Consider the following 22,482-nt stretch of genomic DNA (forward strand, 5'->3'; position numbering starts at 1 on the left):
AGCCACACATGGGAAACACGGATCAGCTGTTCGCAAGATCACCATACATAGACGTATATATATTTCCCACAGATGTGCATCAAATGCTAAGACAACTTTGTAGGCAGAAGTAAAGAATGTCCTATTTTTACCAAGTAGAAGACATCAACTAGGCATAAAAAATGTATCATATGGTGAACTAAAGAAGGCATACTATGTAAAGCAATCACCAGATTTCCTGCATTTTTTTTCCTGGCCTTTCTAAAGCTTGTGGTGATTGTGGATATCGTTAGTAAAGACAAAGGCCTAGCCGGTAGTGTAGGAACAGCCCTCTGAAGTTAAAAGTAACTGCAGAATGCCTCTACAGTACTTGTACCAAATTCTGAAACTGTTGTTGGCAAAAATATCCAGCCAGGCAAATTGGAAGCAGTATATTTGCATATATACCTCAAAACCACCCTCTCGCAAAAGGAAGATGTATAGGTAAAGGCAACTAAGAAATGAGGAAAATATCATGCATGAAATAAGAAACAGACATTGACATTTGTGTGGCTTAAGAAGCGAATCCTTATAGACTGTAGGTAAGAACCTAAGATTGACATCACCAATATAATGCCTTTCATGTGGAAGAACTGGAGCTTCCTCCATGTGTAAGACCCTTGTCTTTATATCTGCAAAAAATACGTTTCCTGGATGCTGACAAAACTATGCCGAAGGGCTGTGATCTATACAAAAACAATGGTGTTGGAGGTGACTGACTGGGTGATAATGGGATTGGCAATGCCTGCTAATGACCATAACCTCCGTCCCCTCATCCCGCTTGCTATTGATGAAAGGCTTTCATACTATCTGCACCTAAAAGTTATAAATCGAGAGCCATAAATGCACTAAATGTTGTACCAGTATTTTGTCTGGTTCCAGTTTGATTATTAACTTGTGTTAAATTTATAGATGCTGCGCAGAGTGAGAGTATTTGCCTGCCTATATGTGCTTTTTAAATCCAACACCATGCTCCATCTCACTGCTGTTACACCCCTTGCTTGATTCAGCTGTGACTGCTCATAGTGTGTCAAGCAAGTCCCACATTGTTGGTTCAAATGTCACAACCGTTCTATACATTGCTTGGGGCAAAGACCTCGAAATGGCATTAGCATCTGGCTATATAACTTACATAAAATCTACATTTTCTAATGACATTTTAAGGAACAGTATGTAAATGTATTTAAAATTAAATATACGTCATCAATACAACTCTTTTAGAGTTAAACCAATGGGACTTTACCAGTGGTAACTAGCGGGATAGGAATCTGCTGACGTTATGTAGACGTAGCTATGCAATTTTGTGTAAAAAAACTTATCATAAAGATATGTTAAAGTGGATAGCTGGCCTTAGCTGCTGACTCAACATATTTTTAATATGCGTCTACACAACAAATGAAATTATAGGGAACAGCGCCAACATATACAACACTGTAGGCCACAATTGACGTTGAACTAATGAGAGAGAGTTTTGCGCAATTTGATGATAATAGTTAAAAACTATAGATTATACAACCATCAAGTTGGAAAGGATGTAAAATGTGAGACAGTGTACATGATAAAAGAATGGCATTTTGTAACATACTATGCTGCCCATCTTCATAACAGACTGTGGTTTGAAAGCAACACTCATAGACAACATTAAAATCATAACGGAGATTGAAACAGAGTCGGGCAATTTTTATGTCTTAGTGACAGTATAAGGTAACAACAACAGATTATTCAATTAATTGAAATGATGATAAAAACTGCATTTAGCTCTGTGGCTGATGCTTGCCAATTGCATACATAAAAGTACAATACTTAGGTTTGTGGATTATATTGTAATCTTTTACATTCAGTGTACCGTTGCTCAAATCCAATTACAGAAATGTGTCTGTTTGTAACAAACTTTGCATCATACTCTACACATGGATGGTATTCCCACACTTATAATGAAAATTTTGGCTAATCAGACTTCATACAATTTCTAGAGTGCATCAGGAGATTTTTCTCATAGTAGTTGTCCACATGTAGGTGGTAGCATTGCCTGTTGAATTTGACAGAAGGTGTAAGCAATTGTACCTCAATTTTCTTCTTTAGACAAGGCATAATAATAACATTTATGTATCTCTATAATTGTATGTGTAGTACATATATTGGATTGAATATTTTCAAGGACTAGGTGTGATTAGATTGTTTGCTGAAACTAGTAATCCACTCAAAAATTTCACGTGTGATCTTGACTTAATGGGTTTTCAATCCCTAACATAAATAAATATTTACAACCAGTCGCGTATCTTCTGATTGACAATGTCACCAAACTTGACATTACATGAAAATACAAATATGGTATGGTAATGTTAATCTGTTTGAATGTACTGTGGTTGCTGGTATGATAACTTTACCTGCATAGGGTTGCACTTTTTTCATTTCAGACATTGAACCTCCTATTTCTTTTTGTACATATTATACCCTTTGGTGGTAAATCTGGATGTCGTTATATGTTGATCTGTCCACATTAGTTTTCATGTCATTGTGTGCTGAGAAATGGAAGCATATGATGTAATTTTGTGTGATGATGCTTGCTAATGCCCAAAAAGGCAACAAAGGTAAACTGCCATTAAAAAAAAGTGATTGTTTCAAATAAAAAATGCCTTAACATCAGAAAATTACTTTGAAGAAATTAAAGATTCATTATTCCACTTCATCGTTTCTCAAGAAATTGGACACTGAGAATTGGTTACTAATGTAATTTTTATGCCTCTTTAGGTTGGTTGGCTATTCTGTTTTTTGTTTGTGATATATTAGACTCCATTTCCTGATCTTTAATTTTAATTTTGAACTTGGTACTATACTTTTATTTTAATAATCCACCATAGGAAGGATAATTTTTAAAAGTAGTGTGTTTAGGTGTTAACGCTTTGGTGAATATGAATGAGGCTGGTAAGAGGAATTTTGAAATTCCCCCAGTCAGTCCACTTTACTTGTTCTCTATTTCAACTACTTGTATCAGCAGCATTGGGAGCTGTGCTTCCCAAAAGTAAATTTGGGGCAGGCAGTTTACATATATATCTACCTGATAGTTATCAGTTTTTTTGAACTAAATTTTCGTTTACACACACACACACACACACACAGACTTACTTGATCGCTGTATTTTTTTAAAATTTTTCCTTGTGAAGTGTTACAATTATGAATTAAATTGCAGGTGACAGGAGTGATAGAGAGTCTTGTCTTACTCTTGAACATATGGGGAGTCATTGGTCAATGAAATGTTCAGATGTAAGCCAGCTGTCTACACTCGAATTATTGGTGTAGTGGGATGTGGCATCAGTAGTGACTAGAACATAATGTCATGGAATTGGAACAGAGAGAAATGGGGTACGCACATCTTCCTGGAATTCGAGTGGTTTTCAGTGGTTGGCCTAAATCAGTTTCAGTAAAGGCGTGAGTAGTTTGACATATTCAATACAGTCCCTCTGAAAAGGGTATAGCCAGTTTTTGTCTCCCATCTTTGCCTCATATTTGACCATGTGACAAGTGGGTCAATCCGTACCAAGTGGTCCAGGAAAAAAATAATTGGTTGCCTGACCATCTCAGAAAAATTTTATATTTGCTGAGTGAATTCACCAATGTTTAGTAGTTACAGAAATATTAAAAACAATTATTGTTTATTATTTTTAAATGGCGGCCGTATTTGTTCCAGGCCGCATGCTTTTTTTCGTATTTGCAAGCATCTACATTTTTTACAATTATTCAGTAGTGGATTGTCCTAAGCCTTTCAGATAAAATGCATTTAGTTCAACACACTCTGGGCTACAAATTAACATCATTACCACTTAGCTGAATGTATTCTTTAATATATTTTTAATAGTTCGAAGTTATCAGCCACAAAGTAAAAGAAACACCATTTTTGAACAGTAGTTTTCAAAAGAAATATTAATTTCTCAGCTTTAATATTTTTTCTGCTATTACACTGTATAGTGTAGTTATTTTTTATAGAGTATCAATAGTGAGCAGCTTACACTTAAAAATACACTATTTAAAAAAATGGATTTTTTTTTAATTTTTCCATTTTGTGGCCTGCAATATCTTTATTGGGGGACCAGATAAAAATCTGAAAATTTCACAGTTAATAGACTTATATGATATCAAACTTCAGTATAAATTTAAACTTTGAGATTCAATTGGAAGCTATGGGGGAAAAAAAAAACCACGAGTCAAAAATACGTTTTTTAACATCTGTGATATCTAGACTTATGGAATAAAATATATCAGTTACAGTATATAATTTAATCATGTATATGATTACCTGCTTTTTTTATTGAAAATAAGCCTACTAATTACATTATATTGTTGTCTTTTTGTTTGTTTTTAGTACATCACTCATTGAACATTTGAGAAATTTGTTCACTCAGTTTGGGTGTTAGATTATAAGTTCATCCAGTCACAGTTGCAAATTCCATGGGAAACAGCTTCCTTAGTGCATTTTTAAGGGGCATCCAAACTTGATCCTTCTCAATTTTTTTAAAAGATGTCCTTGGTCCTGGAGGGTGATAAAATACAACATTGTACATCTTGGTTTTGACAGTCAATATTATCATCTTCACCAATCCACCACTGTTCATCGTAAACACAAGCCACTATGTCTTTATTTTGAAGAACCAGTTGTACAAGTTTTCCACACTGATGAAGTTCACTAGCAGGCGAAGTTGATGTGATCTTACACTTCAGTAAGTTGTGTGAATGGGTTACAAAACAATGAAAAGATCAAGTGCCTTTTTTCTTCTGACAAGTGTTGCACCTATCCTTCAAGACACTGTCATAAACTTCTTGCATTTCCTCACATTGTACAAAAACCATGGGTAATTCCTTTGATATGTTTTTTACAGATTTCAAACATTTCCTGAGGTGTAATGATATGATTGTCATCGATCTGCTGCAGACTTGCTTTTGTGACAGCTTGCTTTGTTGTACCCCCAACACCATCACAAGCATTCTTCTCATGGCATGAAGTGAAAAAGTGCCATTCTACATCGAACCCAAAATCTTTTTTATGAAAGGAGATGTAAATAATTTTTTGTTTGTTTTTATATTGACTTGCTGCCCCATCCAAAAAGTAAATCAGTTTTTTTATGGAAGGGTGGTGCTGTTTAATGTAGTTTGTTAATATTAGTTGAAAAATGTGCGTGCATTGCTGTAGTGTTGTGTTCAAGGTAGTCACTTATGACACAAAAGCTGTGGCTCATTAGTTTATCTTCATCTTTATAATAGAATACAAATGGATGGACTATGGCCTGTTTGTTACCCAGTGGTGCCCTTGTACTTCATCTTGAACAACAAAGGTGTAATTTTCTGAAAAGTCAGCAAGAACTAAGCATTCATCAGCTGCCAAGGTTTGCTATTTGTCTTTCAAAAATTTACTTTGAGTTTTTGCAACAAAATGATGCATTTTCAGATTTTCAAGATTAGCCACCAAGACTTCAAAAAACTCTTCTTGTGATTTTATGACTGTCACTATTTCAGTTCTGTCTTGTGTCACCCATTGTTTATATTTTATATTGGCAAGCATCAAATCGTCTTCTTCGGATTATTCAAACATGTCAAGTAAGGCTTGTTTGCCTGGACAATCTTCACATTTTTCCTTGATCAATCAATTGTAACTGTCAATATTGTATACCATAACTTCCAAAAGGTCATTATAGTCAACTCTAAGATAGGCCCCATCTATCATCAACTTTACATTCTGATGATACAAACAAACACAAACATTAAGGGTGCCAGATGCCCCTGCAACAATACACCATCTTGGTCTCAACTCGCAAAACTTTGATCTTCCAATTTTAATGTCAGGATTTTCTTTTTTAAATTCAGTGAATAGCTCATTTAAATTACACAATATTAACCTTTTTTGTCTTTGAATCTTAGAACCATTTTCTTTGACAGAAACACACACTTTTTTGCCAGACATCAAACGGCTGTTATTGCCATCGTCATAATACTTAATAACTTAATTGATTGTGTTTGCGTGTACCAAATTAGATGCACTTTTCTTTTGTAATGCTGGTAAAATTCCCTGTTCTTTTACTAATTGCCTTGTTAACTTAACAAGACGTTCTGACACATGAAATTCATCACTAACTTTTGCTCGACTCCAAGAATTCGGCGGTAAACTGATAATCTTAATTTTATCCTCTTTGTTTGAAGTACTGCATTTAGTTTTTAGTTTTTCTATCAAATCATCATATTCGGTTGGTGAAGTTTTAGAACTTCCATCTGTTTTAGTACAGATTGTATTTTGAAATGAAACTTCCAAATTCTTTTTGACTTTAGCTGCCAATTTCTCAATTTTTTTATTCAAGGCACTTGGTCTTTTATCTTGTCTTAGTTTTCTAATTTTACTTGCAGGCAATATACCCAGGATTTCACAATCTGTATCTACTTTTTTAATGGTTGCTGATAAGTCACAAAATTCTGTATCTGAGGTTTCACTATACTGTCTCTTGTGAATTACAAATATCTTAGAATAACATGTTGGACACAATGATTTTCCTGGTATGAGATTGACAAAAGGGCTTTTATTTTTAGAATAATGATCAAATGTTATTTCTCGCAGACCTTTTGGTATAGGTTTCTTATGTTTCTCAAAAGGTTAATTTTAATTTTAAACCATCAGCCCACCTAGATTTACCTAGGTTTCAGTCGGGATAACCCAACTTTCTTCAGAATAAAAGCTTTAAATATAATTCCGCAGTCATTCCCTAAGTTCAGTGGCAGTAGTCAGCAGGCCCAAATTATGATGGCAGTGTTCCACACACAGTTTAACAGTATGTGTGTGGATCACCTCCATGAAGACAAATTTAGTACCCCATTGCCACCACATTATCCCCTACTTAAGTGTTTTCTGTAACTCATAACCATAACTTTGTCACGAAGCTCAATCAGGCACATGCATTAGTTTATTTTGATTTGATTCTAGACCATTACAGGTCAAATATATTAATCTTGAATAATGACCATCTATATTATATGGCTCGTATTGCTGGATCTTACAGATTATTTATTTATTTATTTCTTTATTTTTATTTATTTATTTATTTTCTGTCCATATAACAAAAAGTTTTTGGACATTGTCAGGAAAATTTAAATTAGATTACACATATATACTAAAATATTTACATTCTTTCATAACAACATATGGATCAGACAAATGTTTGTACATATCATTTTTCTAAAGGGCACTACAAGTAGATTCATCTATAGTGTAACACAATTTAGCTTATATTTATAATAGTACAGTACACATAATGCAATGTATAATTACATTCTTTCATACCACTGATAAATCGGAGACATTGTCTGTATACACTGTTTTCCAAGATGGCACTACAACTTAAAGTCCTCTATAGAGTAATAACACTTCTCTATTAATAATTGCTTCAGTCTACTCTTTAGCATATGTAGATTTACTTTCTTGAGTTCACAGGGTAGTGCGTTGTAGAAAATTGCTCCCATTCTGTGTGGGCTGTGGTCCGTTGCCTTTTATTGGTCACTCTTCTATGAAAATTTTCCCTTCCCCGTGTATCATAGTTGTGTACATTACTGTTTCTCATATTAAATTCAGGATTTTGTTTCACGAACATGACTGTCTGCAGTATAAACATGGAGTACACCGTAAGAATTTTATATTTTCTAAAGATGTCTCTACAAGGCTCTCTCTTCTTTACCTTCGCTACCATTCTTACTGCCTTTTTTTTGTAATCTAGAAAGTCTATCTATATGAACTGCTGATGTCCCACCCCATATCTCAATACCATACTGAAGGTGCGGAAGTATTAACCCAAAATATATTTGCCTTAAAGTATCATGGTCCAAGAAGGCTGAGACCTGTTTCAGTAGATACACATTTCTACTGATTTTCTTGCAAATATTATCTATATGTTCTTTCTATGATAAGTGTTCATCAACAACAATGCCCAAAAATTTATGTGAATTTGCATATGTAAGGCCCAATGGGGATGTAAGTACAGTATCAGTTATGGCAGCATTATAACTGTGGATGACCTTCATTATTACTGTTTTGTCTTTATTTACAAGAAGCTTGTTTGCTGTAAGGTATGTGGACAGAGTATTGAAACTGATCTCGGTAATGTTAGGTGCAGACTGCATATCACTGCCACAGCTGTAGACTTGTTCATAAGTTCATTCATGACCATTTGTGGGCTAAGCCAATAGGATGTTCCTGTGTTGTAACCATAGCTAAGCAAATGCTTAACATTTACGTATCAAAAATTTTTTTAGACCTAGTCATAATAATGACGATGTTGGCTTTATATTATCCTCCCCACTCCTAAGTTCTTTAAGGTGATTAAACTTCGTGCTTAAGCACAAAATTTTCCTAGAGAGGCCACACATTGTAGGCACGTGATGTCTTCCTCATATCATGACCAACAAACACTTCATAAATGTTAAGACAGTCGATCTAAGTACGTTCTGCACAGGATAACATATAGGCCCTTTTCCTCAGCTGTACCTTTCTTTTATTTCACTTTACTAGTAAATTCAAGTTCAGGAGTTAGGTTTGTGTCCTGTCCCAACAAGTACCCATCACACAGTTTATGTGCAGGCACAAGGTAGTGTGTCTGCCTAGGTGGGCCTAATGACGCTACGGTCAGTTCCAGTACAGCAATCGTGGCTGCTGCATCGCGGTCGCGAAGTGGGGCCGAGGCAGTTTCAGATAAGTTTTTACAATCTGACAGTAATTTATGGATTTGTAGTTTTAGCTTGATGATGTCCACTATGGACAAACGGTAGTTACTTTTATTCTGAAGAAGGTTGGGTTATCCCTACTGAAACATAGGTAAATCTAGGTAATCCTTGCAACTGAGGCTGTTGGTTTAAAATTAAATTACGGGCCCATATCATTAACATTGCTATGCAGAAGGATTTTTTGACATGTATTGGGTTTGAACATTATAAATTGCCTCGAAAAGAATGGTCGATTGACATGCAGGGGATGGATTTAGGAATCATTGTTCTTATGTAACACAGTTAGCTCTTTACTCACAAGGAGGGTAGAGTGCTATTGACAAGGGATTTCAAATTGATTCTGTATTTCTAGATTTCAAGGCTTATGAAAGCATACCTCAGAAATGGCTTGTAATCAAATTGCAAGTTTTGCATCACCTCAGTTCTGAGAGTTCTGGAACCTGTATAGAAAATTGGAATAGAGATCAACATAAACTTCATTTCCACCCTTTTTATTGCTCATTAAAACTGCGCTTTGCATGTTGTATTACCATACAGTGGGACCTTGAGAGGTGGTGATCCAGATTGCTGTAGACACATCCTCTTGCATTGATGCATGCCTGTATTTGTAGTGGCATACTATCCACAATTTCATCAAGGCACTCTTGGTCCATATTGTCCCACTCCTCAATGGCGATTCGGCGTAGATCACTCAGAGTGGTTGGTGGATCTCATTGTCTGTAAACAGCCCTTTTCAATCTATCCCAGGCATGTTCGATAGGGTTCATGTCTGGAGAACATGCTGGCCACTCTAGTCAAGCGATGTCGTTATCCTGAAGGAAGTCATTCACAAGATGTGCATGATGGGGACGCGAATTGTCGTCCATGAAGACGAATGCCTCGCCAATATGCTGCCGATATGGTTGCACTATCGGTTGGAGGATGGCATTCATGTATCGTACAGCCGTTACGGCACCTTCCATGACCACCAGTGGCATATGTCGATCCCACATAAAGCCACCCCAAAACAGCAGGAAACCTCAACCTTGCTGCACTCGCTGGACAGTGTTTCTAAGGCGTTCAGCCTGACAGGGTTGCCTCCAAACACCGTCTCCGACGATTGTCTGGTTGAAGGCATATATGACACTCATCAGTGAAGAGAACATGATGCCAATCCTGAGTGGTCCATCTGCCATGTTGTTGGGCCCATCTGTACCACGTTGCATGGTGTCGTGGGTGCAAAGATGGACCTCGCCATGGACATTGGGAGTGAAGTTGCACAATATGCAGCCTATCGGTCATAACACGATGTCCTGTGGCTGCACAAAAAGCATTATTCGACATGATGGTGTGGCTGTCAGGGTTCCTCTGAGCCATAATTTGTAGGTAGCGGTTATCCACTGTAGTTGTAGCCCTTGGGTGGCCCGTGCGAGGCATCTCATCGACAGTTCCTGTCTCTCTGTATCTCCTCCATGTGTGAATAACATTGCTTTGGTTTACTCCGAGACACCTGGACACTTCCCTTGTTGAGAGCCCTTCCTGGCATAAAGTAACAATGTGGACATGATCGAACCGCGGTATTAACCATCTAGATATGGTTGAACTGCAGACACCACGAGCCATGTACTTCTTTCCTGGTGGAATGACTGGAACTGATCGGCTGTCGGACCCCGTCCGTCTAATAGGTGCTGCTAATGCATGGTTGTTTGCATCTTTCGGTGGGTTTAGTGACATCTCTGAACAGTCAAAGGGACTGTGTCTGTGATACAATATCCACAGTCAATTTCTATCTTTAGGAGTTCTGGGAACCGGGGTGATGCAAAACTTTTTTTGATGTGTGTGTATAAACGATTTAGGAGACAATCTGAGCAGCCATCGTAGGTTGTTTGCAGATAATGCTGTTGTTTATTGCCTAGTAAAGTCATCAGAAGATCAAAACAAAGAAAATTGGCAATTGTCCCTAGATAATGGAAAGTGTGAGGTCATCCATGTGAGCGCTAAAAGGAATCCATTATACTTCGCTTACACGATAAATCAATCAAACCTAAAGGCCATAAATTCAACTAAATACCTAAAATTCAACTAAATACCTAGGAATTACGATTACAAACAACTTAATTAGGAAAGAATGCTAAGAGAATGTTGTGAGAAAGGTGAACCAAAGACTGTGTTGTATGGCAGAACACTTAGAAGATGCAACAGATTTACTAAAGAGACTGAATACACTATGTTCATCCATCCTCTTTTGGAGTACTGCTGTGAGGTGTGGGATCCTTACCAGATAGGATTAATGGAGTACATCGAGAAAGTTCGAAGAAGGGCAGTACGTTTTGTATCGTCAAGAAGTAGGGGAGAGAATGTCATAGACATGATACAGGATTTGGGAGGGACATAATTTAAAACAAAGGCATTTCTCCACGTGGTGAGATCATCTCACGAAATTTCAATCACTAGCTTTCTTTTCCAAATATGAAAATATTTTATTGACGCCAACACTTATAGGGAGAAACGATCCTCATAATAAAGTAAGGGAAATCAGAGCTCGCATGGAAAGATATAGGTGTTCATTTTTTCCACTCGCTGTTCGAGAGTAGAATACTAGAAAATTACTGTGAAGGTGGTTTGACGAAACCTCTGCCAGGCACTTAAGTGTGATTTGCAGAGTCTCCATGTAGATTTAGTTGTAGATGTAGATGCTGTAGTTGAAGTTGCAGTAGCATATTCCATTGATGGTTTCAAGTCAATCAATAAGTTGCCATAGCTGACAAGTTATCATTTCCCAACTATAACAGTGAAGAAATGTCTTGGCGTACAGTTGGGTACCTAACTGTGGAAAAATTAGGTAGCTGATAAACCAACAAAAGAGGTTGCTGAGGAGCAGATTCATCTACATGCACATAGTCATCATTCTGTTGCATAAATAACTGTGTGTCAGTAGTCCGATGTCTTTAGACTGGTATCTCCATGCAGCCACAATGAAGGGAAGAAGCTCTTTTGGTGGAATTCTCTCTCTCTCTCTCTCTCTCTCTCTCTCTCTCTCTCTCTCTCTCTCTCTCTCTCTCTCTCTTCCTCTCTTTTTTAAGAAACACTTTCCGCAGATGACTTCATGCTCTAGTGGGTGGACTTTCCTGTAAGATACACTTTTGGGGAAAGCCTAAGTTAAATAGATTGTATGTATTCAATATTCTGGTGAGGGAATGGCCCTTGGCTTACATGAGGACTTCCTACTACTCTTATATGTTGATTAATAGGGATGAATTAGTAAAAAATAATTAGTAGGAAGGAATAATAGGACAAATATAATGTGAATTTTTAAAAGTTTGTGTATTATCAGAACTCGCTAAATTAACCACCTGTATATTTAAGCATGTTCGTAGTGGCTGGTTCACCATATATGTTGTGTAATCAGCTAGCTGCATACATTTGTGTATCAAGTTTTAGACCCAGCAGTTGGAGAGGTCTGTTCTTTACCCGTTTTCCCTTATATCAATAATCCCAACTGATTTTCCCATTCAAAATATAGAGATTTTCAATCACATTCTTATGTAAAAATGTACGGGGAAAAAAGGGAGGACTAAGTAACAATCAGTGGCAAGGTAAAGCAAAGCCAAAAAGTGGGAGGAGTAGAATCATAACAGAAGAGTTAGTTAATAGAGAGAGGGAGTAGTGGAGAAACAGAGTGAAGGTAGGAGTGGTATAAGGGTGGGCCGGAAATTATACATGTGGAATAGGTGGCTGAATACCACTGTGCAGAAGCAATAAAATTATTTCTTATTTTAAGGTACTAGATAGTCTGCTTATGGCCCTGTAGGTGGTGAGAACATGACGTGTGATGTTTTGTTAGAGGTCATAACAACACAGCAAGAGGGTGCTTCTTTTCAATTGGTTAACCGTAGTTCAGAAAAGGTCAGGAGAATGCGTGAATATGATGTGGGACATTTGGTTTTAGACCAAGTAAGAAGGGTTCTTTCTGTCAGTAGAGGTCTTAAAGTCTTGGGAGGATCTTCAGAGTCTTTTTATTATTGCACATATGACTTCTAGAATTACTACTTGGATTCTACAGAAAGATTTTGGTGTGGAGTGGGTTGCAGAAGTAAAGGTTTTATTATTCAGACTTGAAGGTGTGTAGAGAAACCTGCATTTCATAATTTGAGGATCAATTGGTTCATCTGTTAACGAGACATGTATTCCAGTGTGGTAAAATGTACGGTCCTGCTTCTGAAGCCATTGCTGCACAGACATTTTCATGTCCACCCTATCGTCAAAGTGAATCCCATAATGAGCGTCTTTTAGCGGCTTGAACAGCTAGAAGTCTGATGGCGTCAGATCAGGGCTGTATGAGAGATGAGTCAAGATTTCCCATCCAATTTTCGCAGTCTCTTCAGTGGTGGGATGACTGGTGTGTGGTCTTGCATTGTCATGCAGAACAACAACATCTTCCACAGCTTTTGTTGGGTGAACTTGCTGAAGATGCACTTAAAGCTGTATGAGGGTTCTGATGTATTGGACAGAATTTATTGTGCATCCCTGCTCCAAAAAAATCAACCATAATTACACCCTCTGCACTGGCCTGTTGCTCTGCATCTCATCAGCCAATGGTGTTCGCCCTTCAGCTTTGTTACTGCGACGAACCCATCATCTAACACTGCTGGTATCCAATGTTACATCACCAGATACACTTTTCAGTCTTTCAAGAGTGTAAATTGGCATTTCACCTTCTGCATTCAAGAATTCTATCACAGAGCATGGTAGAAGATGAACATCGATGTCACCCATTTTGCAAGTGATTGCAGTACTGGTATCTGCTCACATAGAAAGTTACTAATGCAGCACGAGGTGGAGAAGAAGCTGTGCAGAATAGCACCAGATTCAAAATTTCCCTTAAGAAACTATATTTAAGGAGGAAAAAATGGAAGCCATTACTTTCTGCTGACTCTCATACATTTATCAATCTTGTCATTACAATGTTTTAATTTGCCGCTACCTGTCCATATCTGTTGAAATTATTTGGGTTAAATAGATTGGCAAATTTTGCTTGTGCAACATCTTCCTTTACATCCATTTCAGATATATGTATTGATCAAATTTTTAATGTCCAATTTAAAATTTTGTAAAATGATAAGGGTATTGGACCATATGAGGACTCTTGAGGGGGGGGAGGGTGACACACACACACACACACACACACACACACACACACACACACAAACACACACACAAAATGGTTCAAATGGCTCTGAGCACTATGGGACTTAACGTCTGAGGTTATCAGTCCCCTAGAACTCAGAACTACTTAAACCTAACTAACCTAAGGACATTACACACATCCATGCCCAAGACAGGATTCGAACCTGCGACCGTAGCGGTCGCGCGGCTCCAGACTGTAGCGCCTAGAACCGCTCGGCCACTCCGGCCGGCCACACACACACACACACACACACACACACACACACACACACACACACACACACACACACACAGAGTTGAGGAAGGATCTGGTATATCCAATTTACTCTTACATTCTTGCTAAGAAACACATGGGCAGACTATCCAACCACGCGAGAATGTAGAAAAGTGAGCAAGTTGACACAGCAGCCAAGGAGGAACACCAGTGAGCCACAATATTTCAGTGCACTGGCTCCTGCAGGCCCTTTCTTCCCTGTAGAGGACTCATTTACATGCTGGAGAAGAAGTTCACTGAAAATAATGAAAAACCAATTAAGTCAATACAGGAAATGGAATGCTACATGTGTATCCGTGATCATGTTTGTATTATTTATTCCAGTTTTCACCCATATCACACCTTTAACTTACTAAGTCCAGTGACATTACATGTTTTGGCACACAATTGTCATGAGATGTGAATTTAAGATAGTGATTAACACATAGTCTCAAATCAAAACTATGCCACAAATAAACAGTAACTCAAACCAGTGAAAGTATGATATGCAAACAGTCAGGTAGTGGTTAACCTTCTTCCATTTGTATGATGAAAAAAAAAAAAAAAAAAAAAAAAAAAACCTTACACAGTGAAAAATATTTTAATGTACATACATATTCTGAAAGCCTCTATACAGTGTGTGGTAGAGGTCCCTTTGTAACATTCACAGTCATTTACTATCCTGACCAGGTTGCAAATGAGACAAGGGAAAATTGATAGCCTTTGTGCTTCTGTACAGCCCTAATCTCCTCAATTTTTTGATTATGAGATTCATGTTGAAAGACAGTAGAATCATTTTGCAGTATGTCTAAAATGGCAGTCCCCTAAATTTCATCAATAACATTTTACAAAAAGATTGTCTTCTTGCTTTCAAGCATTCCCATATAAGCTCATGGAGCATTTCTGTTACTGATCAAACTGGCTGGTAACAAATTTAGTGGTGTGCATCCGCATTTCTTTAATGATGATACAAACTGGTGGGGATGTCAAAACACTTGATCAGTTCTCAAGAATGCAGCACAAAAGGATTTCGTTTGCAGTGTCCTTTATAGGTGTGCTACACTTTGGCAGGACTCTGTCATTTGCCTTCCCTGCAGCTAACTGTATGTGTTCATTCCATTTCATGTTGTCTTCTCAGTGTTATGCTTTGATATGTAATCAACATGACCGAGTCAAGTGATGTACCATTAATACAGGAGTTTTTCTCTTATACATATGCATTAACTTACATTTACCCCAATTTAAAATGTGCTGCTGCTCGTCATACCAAATGGAAATTCTCTCTGAGTCATCCTGAATCTGCCTTTAGTCACCCAATTATAATACCTTCCCGTGCACAACAGTGTCATCAGCAAACTATCAGATTGCTGCCCACACTATATGACAGAGTGTTTGTCTACATGGAGAATAGGAGTGATCCTATCATGCTTCCCCGAGTCTGTCCTGTTGGTACTATTGTCTGTGATGAAAATTCACTGTCCAATATGAAGTACTGATTCTTTAACTAAAAAGGATTCTGTAACTCAGAAAGTCTCTGGGCCAGTCACATACACTGATAGAAATGAAAATTTTACACCATGAAACACCAGTCTGATATTTATCAAACTTTGTGGAGATGTTCATCACATAACAGTTAAGTGATTAAACTTCCATTCCATTCAGATCTGATACCCATCATCATCATCATCATCATCATCATCACCATCATCATCACTATGAGGTGTGACCCTACAGACCTGAATATTTACATTTACTCACACCTGATTACTCTTCAATCCACAATTAAGTGCCTGGCAGAGGGTTCATTGACACACCATCAAGCTAATTCTCTACAGTTCCACTCCTAAACAACATGCAGGAAAAATGAGCACTTAAATCTTTGTGTGTGGGTTCTGATTTCTCTTATTTTATCACAATGATCATTTCTCCTTAGGTAGGTGGGCACCAACATAATAATTTCACAGTCGAAGGAGAAAGTTGGTGATAGAAATTTCACGAGAAGATCCTGCCACGACGAAAAATGCCTTTTTTTTTAATGATTGCCACCCCAATTCACGTATCATGTCCATGGCACTCTCTCCCCTATTTTACGATAATACAAAATGAGTTGCCCTTCTGTGAACCTTTTGATGTCCTCCTCCAGTCCCATCTGATGTGGCTCGTACACCACACAGCAATACTCCAAAAGGGGATGTACAAGCTGGGTGTAAGCAGTCTCTTTAGTAGACCTGCTCTATTATCTCTGTGATTGTACCAGTTTAAGTTATTTGTAATTGTAGTCCCTAAATATTTAGTTGAATTTACAGCCTTTAGGTTTGTGTGATTTATCATGTAACCAAAATTAAGCAGATTCCATTTAGTACTCATGTGGATGACTTCACACATTTCATTATTTGGAGTCAATTGCCACTTTTTGCACTATAGAGATATCTTGTGTAAATCATTTTGCAATTGGTTATGGTCCTCTGATGACTTTACTATATGGGTAATGACAGCTTCATCTGCTAACAAATACAGCTGCTCAGATTGTCAGGTATGTCATTTATGTAGATCAGAAACAGCAGAGGGCCTATAGCACTTCCTTGGGTAATGCTAGATATTACTTTTGTTTTACTCTATGACTTCCTGTCAGTTACTATGAGTTGTGACATATCTGACATGAACTCATGAATCCAGCTGCACAACTGAGGCGACTATCCATAGATACGCAATTTGATTAGAAGTCTCTTGTGAGGAACGATGTCAAAAGCCTTCTGGGAATCTAAAAATATGGAATCAATTCGATATCCCCTGTCGATAGTACTCATCACTTTGATAATAAAGAGCTATTTGTGTTTCACAAAAATGATATTTTCTGAATCCGTGCTGACTGTTGGTCAATAAATGGTTTTCTTTGAAGTAATTTATAATGTTTAAACACAGATATGATTCAAAATCCTATTACAAATCGACATCAGTGATATGGGTTTGTAATTCAGGGGATTACTCCTATTTCCTTTCTTTGGTAGTGGCACGATTTGCTCAACTTTCTAGTCTATAGGTATGGATGTTTTGAAGAACAAGTGGCTGTATATGATTGCTAAGTTTGGAGCTATTGTATCAGCCCACTCTGAAAGAAATCAGATTATTATACAGTTTGGACCGGAGGCCTTGCCTTTATTTAGTAATTTAAGCTGCTTCGTTACTTCTGAGTCACTCATGTTGGCAGTTGTTCTTGATCTGAATTCAGGAATATTTACTTGGTGATCTTGTGTGAAGGAATTTTAAAAACCGTGTTTAGTAACTCTGCTGTAGTGGTACTGTCATCAGTGACATCACCATTTTTATAACATAGTGAAGTTATTGATTGAGTCTTGTGACTGGTGTACTGTACATATGACCAGAATCTCTCTGGGCTTTCTGCGAGAATATGAGACAGGGCTTCATTGTGGAAAGTATTAAAAGCCTCTCACATTGAAGTTCATGCTAAATTCCAAGCTTCTGTAAAACTTCGTCATTATAGACTTATATGCATTGTGGCATGGAAAGAAACGGGCTCTGCATGTAATTTCAAGGAGGTCCTTTCTGTACACCTGAAACACATATTGTGTCAGTTCATGAAGATCACTGGCTGGAGGCTGGTATAAAGGTATACAGCTCCTCATAACATCCCAGTATTGCTCAATGGGTGACAAATCGGGCAGCCAGACAGACCAGTCAGGAATCCATACATTCGTCAAGGTGACTGTGGTATTAACTGCAGTGTGGAGCCATGCAGTATCCTGCTGGATCATGCCATTTGGTACCCTGGTCGTGAAGAGTATGACAATAGGATTTATCTTTCTTGACATACACTGATGAGCATTCAGCTTCACTTCAGCAATAACAAATCAATCCTGTTCTCATATATAATATCTCCTCACACTGGAATTCCAGGAGTTGGATAGGTATTGGCCACAAGAATTTCTGCTTCCTGTGACCTTCCATTAAGTCATTTACAGACATGCTGACATCAGTCTGCCATAAACAGAAGACTCATTGCTAGACACCACAGAATTCCATTCAATGTTGCAATTGACAATGACTCTACAACAGGGTGCAAAGTTTCAATTCTGAAGCCACTAGCCTTTCTAACAACTTTGGTTGCCACAATTGCTTTATCAGGATACCTTTATGAAATGTGACATACTGTTTGAACAGTATCTTTTTTCATAATTCCATATCAGATTTGTTTATTAGAATATTAAAGTTCATCATAAGCATTGCAAATATAAATATACTGATGAAAAAAATATGACAACACCAATAAGGAGTTGTGTGACATAAATGAAATTTGGTATGCATGTTTCTTCATCTGAAAGATGATGTGTATTTCAATTTCACGCCAGTCATGTAAAAGGGACACTAGTAGCAGCACTATGAGGATGCAAATTAGATTTGCTTTAAATACACGCTGTAATCATTATGAGCATTAGTTACCTTTGAGATTGGACGTAGTGAGTTGATGTTAGTCAAGAATGCCTTTAAGTTGGCAAAGGCTCCATTGTCAGCACATCACTGAGTGTGTGTGAGGTCGTGTAATAGGTCTACGAGAAACTAGATATTCTTCTTGTGATATTGCAGAAAGACTTGACAGGAATGTAGCTGCAGTAAGCAATGGCTGGCATTGGTTGTCATGAGAATGTACAGTCCCAAGAAGACCAGGCTCCAGATGGCCATTGGCACTGCCGAGAGGGAAGACTGATGTGTTCAGCATATGGCTCTGGCACATCATACTGTATCTGCAGCAGCAATTTGAGCAGCAGTTGGCACCACAGTGACACAACAAATGGTTAGAAATTGGTTACTTCAAGGATAGCTCCAAGCTGACACAATGTAGTGTGCATTCCACTGACCGCAAACCACCACCATTTGTGGCTTCAGTGGTGTCAAGCGAGAGCTCATTGGAGGGTAGGATTGGAGGTACGTTGTGCTTTCTGGTGAAAGCTAGTTCTACCTCAATCCCACTGATGGCCACGTGTTGGTTAGGATGCGGCCAATTGAGGGCCTGCAACCAATGTGTCTCGTGCTAGAAGCACTGGACCTACATCTGGGGAACTATGGTCTGGCATGCGATTTCGTATGACACTGTTATGCTGCCATTCATGAACAGCATTCCAGGGGGTGTTTTCCAACAGGATAGTCCTTGTCTACATACCGCTGTCAAAACCCAACATGCTCTACAGGGTGTTGACATCTTGCCTTGACTTGCTTGATCACCACCTCTGTCTCCAATCAAGCACTCATGTGACCTCGCTGGATGACCACTCCAGCGTCATCCACAAACAGCATTAACCGGCCCTATCTTGACCGACTAAACAGAACAGGCATGGAACTCCATCCCACAAACTGACATCTGGTACGTGTACAACACAATGCTTCCATGTTTGCATGCAACATTCTGGTGATTACACCGATTATTAACGTACCAACATTTCACATTTGCAATGGCTTGTCTCGCACTTACATTAACCTGTGATCTTGCAATGTTAAGCACTTAAATATGTTGCCTAGACAAATGTATTCTCAAAATTTCAGTACTCTACATTAATTGTTTTTTGCTGCTGTGATTTTTTTCCATCAGTGTACATACCATTACCATAGTCTAGCGGTCTAGCACTTTATATTTGTGTAGAGTTGTCTTTTTGCAGTGAAATACGACTGATAAGCTCTTGGATCAAACTCAGACAGAGGAGATGTCCATTTGCAGATATCATCAGCAAATCCTCTAGTGTGTGTCTGTCTTCATCCAAGTCCTGTATGCAGATTTTAGTCTGTTGTGACAGCTGAAACCTCTCACATGAGCTGTGCTCACAGGTAGAACAGCACAAACTGTGAGAACCTGAAGCAGATTGGAGCTCTTGTACAAAAATTTTCATTGCAGAGCTTTTGAAGCATCTGATTCACTGTCGTGAGGGAAACAAAAGTTTTTATTCTGCCCACTCTGCTGACAGGACATCCACTTACTCATCAAAGGGTGTTGGATTCAAATACATAAAGAGCTTTTTTATTTTTTCATATCCTAGTTGGAGAATTTTGTCTTTGTGAGGCCAGTCCAACGTGTCAAAAACAAGCAGAGAGTTAGCAGAATGTAATGAGACAGATTGCAACCTTTCTGTGAAGTACACCTTTGCATTTTCTATTAAGTTACTCTTACAACCTGATACTCTTTATCCCCAATTTGCAGGTTTGTCAACTGAATATCATTAATTTTCCCTGAATTGAATACCTGATCCAAAAACCTGTGTTCATTTGGCCCAAGAGTAGAGTGCATGTCCTCCCAAACTGAGGTCAAGTGTTCAGTTTTCATTTTCAGAGATGAAATAAAGAGTTCCTTATCTTCCAGTGTCACACGTAATGGATTCAGTTTCTGTTAGAAGTCCAGCAGGAGGTAGAGAAGCCCAACAAATTTAAATTGATTTAGGCTTTTCAGGAAATCTTTAGCACTAGCAGCATCGTCGTCATTTCCATGGGCTACCTGTTCACAGCAGATCACAACAGCTTTCCATGTTTGCAGGAGAGCTTAAACAGCACTCTCATTGCTGGAGAACCACCTGCCTGTGAATATCCCTCAATTTACAAATTTATTCTCCTACAATTTGTGCTGTGTCGCTTAACATCTGAAGTCTTTTTGTTGATCCGTAGTAGAATTTGAAAATATTTCTAACCACCGAGTCAAATGTTTCGAGATGCTCACATTTCCTCCAGATATCTAACACAGCTAATTGCAAGGGTTGTGCAAGACAGTGAATGACTATCAGTTTTAGGCAAAGAGGTTTCATTTACACAGCTAATCCTGATTTGTGCCCAACCACATTTGTAACACCATCGGTACCATAACATTTGTCTCTGTATTTACTTGGGCCTATGAGCTTATCTACATTACATATTAAAGCTATTTAATAACCAGACGAAGTGGAGTCTGGTAGCTCTGTTACACCAAAAATGTCCTCCTTGATGTGGCTGTCATTTACGTCCATGTTTCTATCATACATATTTGCATGATTGATTGCAGATTGCTCACTGGAACGATAAGTTAAAAGGCACATGTATGCACAGTTTTTAAATTGTGTATGAGACCCTGCTTCAGTGTATCTGCTATAAAATGAATGAATTGTGTGCACTGTTTTTCATTGTCATACTGTGCTAACAGAGTCACATTTAATATACCTGCCAAACACAGTGCACCAAAGTCTTTAAATGCTTTCTCATGCTTAGCCATATACACTATGTGGTCAAAAATATCCAGACACCTGGCCGAAAATGACTTAAAAGTTCGTGGGGCCCTCCATCAGTAATGCTGGAATTCAGTGTGGTGTTGACCCACTCTTAGCCTTTATAACAGCTTCCACTGTTGCAGGCATACATTCAATCAGGTGCTGGAAGGTTTGTTGGGGAATGGCAGCCCATTTTTCATGGAGTGCTGCACTGAGGACAGGTACCGATGCCGGTCGGTGAGGCCTGGCCCGAAGTTGGCGTTCTAAAACATCCCAAACGTGTTCTATAGGATTCAGGTCAGGATTCTGTGCAGGCCAATTGTGTCATGTAGCCACTCTGCCACAGGCTGTGCATTATGAACAGGTGCTCGATCGTCTTGAAAGATTCAATCGCCATCCCTGAATTGCTCTTCAACAGTGGGAAGCAATAAGGTGCTTAAAACATCAATGTAGGACTGTGCTGTGATAGGACCCCGCAAAACAACAAAGGATGCAAGCCCCCTCCATGAAAAACACAACCATACCATAACACCACCGCCTCCAAAGTTTACTGTTGGCACTACACATGCTGGCAGATGACGTTCACTGGGAATTCACCATACACTCACCTTGCCATTGGATCGCCACATTGTGTATTGTGATTCATCACTTCACACAACATTTTTCCACTGTTCAATCATCCAGCGTTTACACTCCTTACACCTGCGAGGCATTGTTTGGCATTTAACGGCATGATGTGTGCCTTATGTGCAGCTGCTTGACCATGAAATCTGTTTTCTCACCTCCTGCCTAACTTCATAGTACTTGCAGTGGATCCTGATGCAGTTTGGAATTCCTGTATGATGGTGTGGATAGATGTCTGCCTATTACACAGTACAACCCTCTTCAACTGTCAGCGGTCTCTGTCAGTCAACAGATGAGGTTGGCCTGTATGCTTTTGTGCTGCATGTCTCCCTTCACATTTCCACTTCACTATCATATTGGAAACAGTGGACACTGGGATGTTTAGGAGTGTGGAAATCTCACGCACAGACATATGACACAAGTGACACCCAATCA

General features: G+C 38.5%; 1 protein-coding gene across 3 annotated transcripts in view; it reads left to right on the plus strand.

Annotated features, from left to right (window-relative positions):
• Nucleotides 1-22,482, plus strand: part of LOC126470218 (ATP-dependent helicase brm) — a 386,916-nt gene that overhangs the window by 46,024 nt on the left and 318,410 nt on the right. The gene's annotated exons all lie outside the window — the stretch shown is intronic.

This window comes from Schistocerca serialis, chromosome 3, assembly GCF_023864345.2.
Source record: "Schistocerca serialis cubense isolate TAMUIC-IGC-003099 chromosome 3, iqSchSeri2.2, whole genome shotgun sequence".
Lineage (NCBI taxonomy): Eukaryota > Metazoa > Arthropoda > Insecta > Orthoptera > Acrididae > Schistocerca > Schistocerca serialis.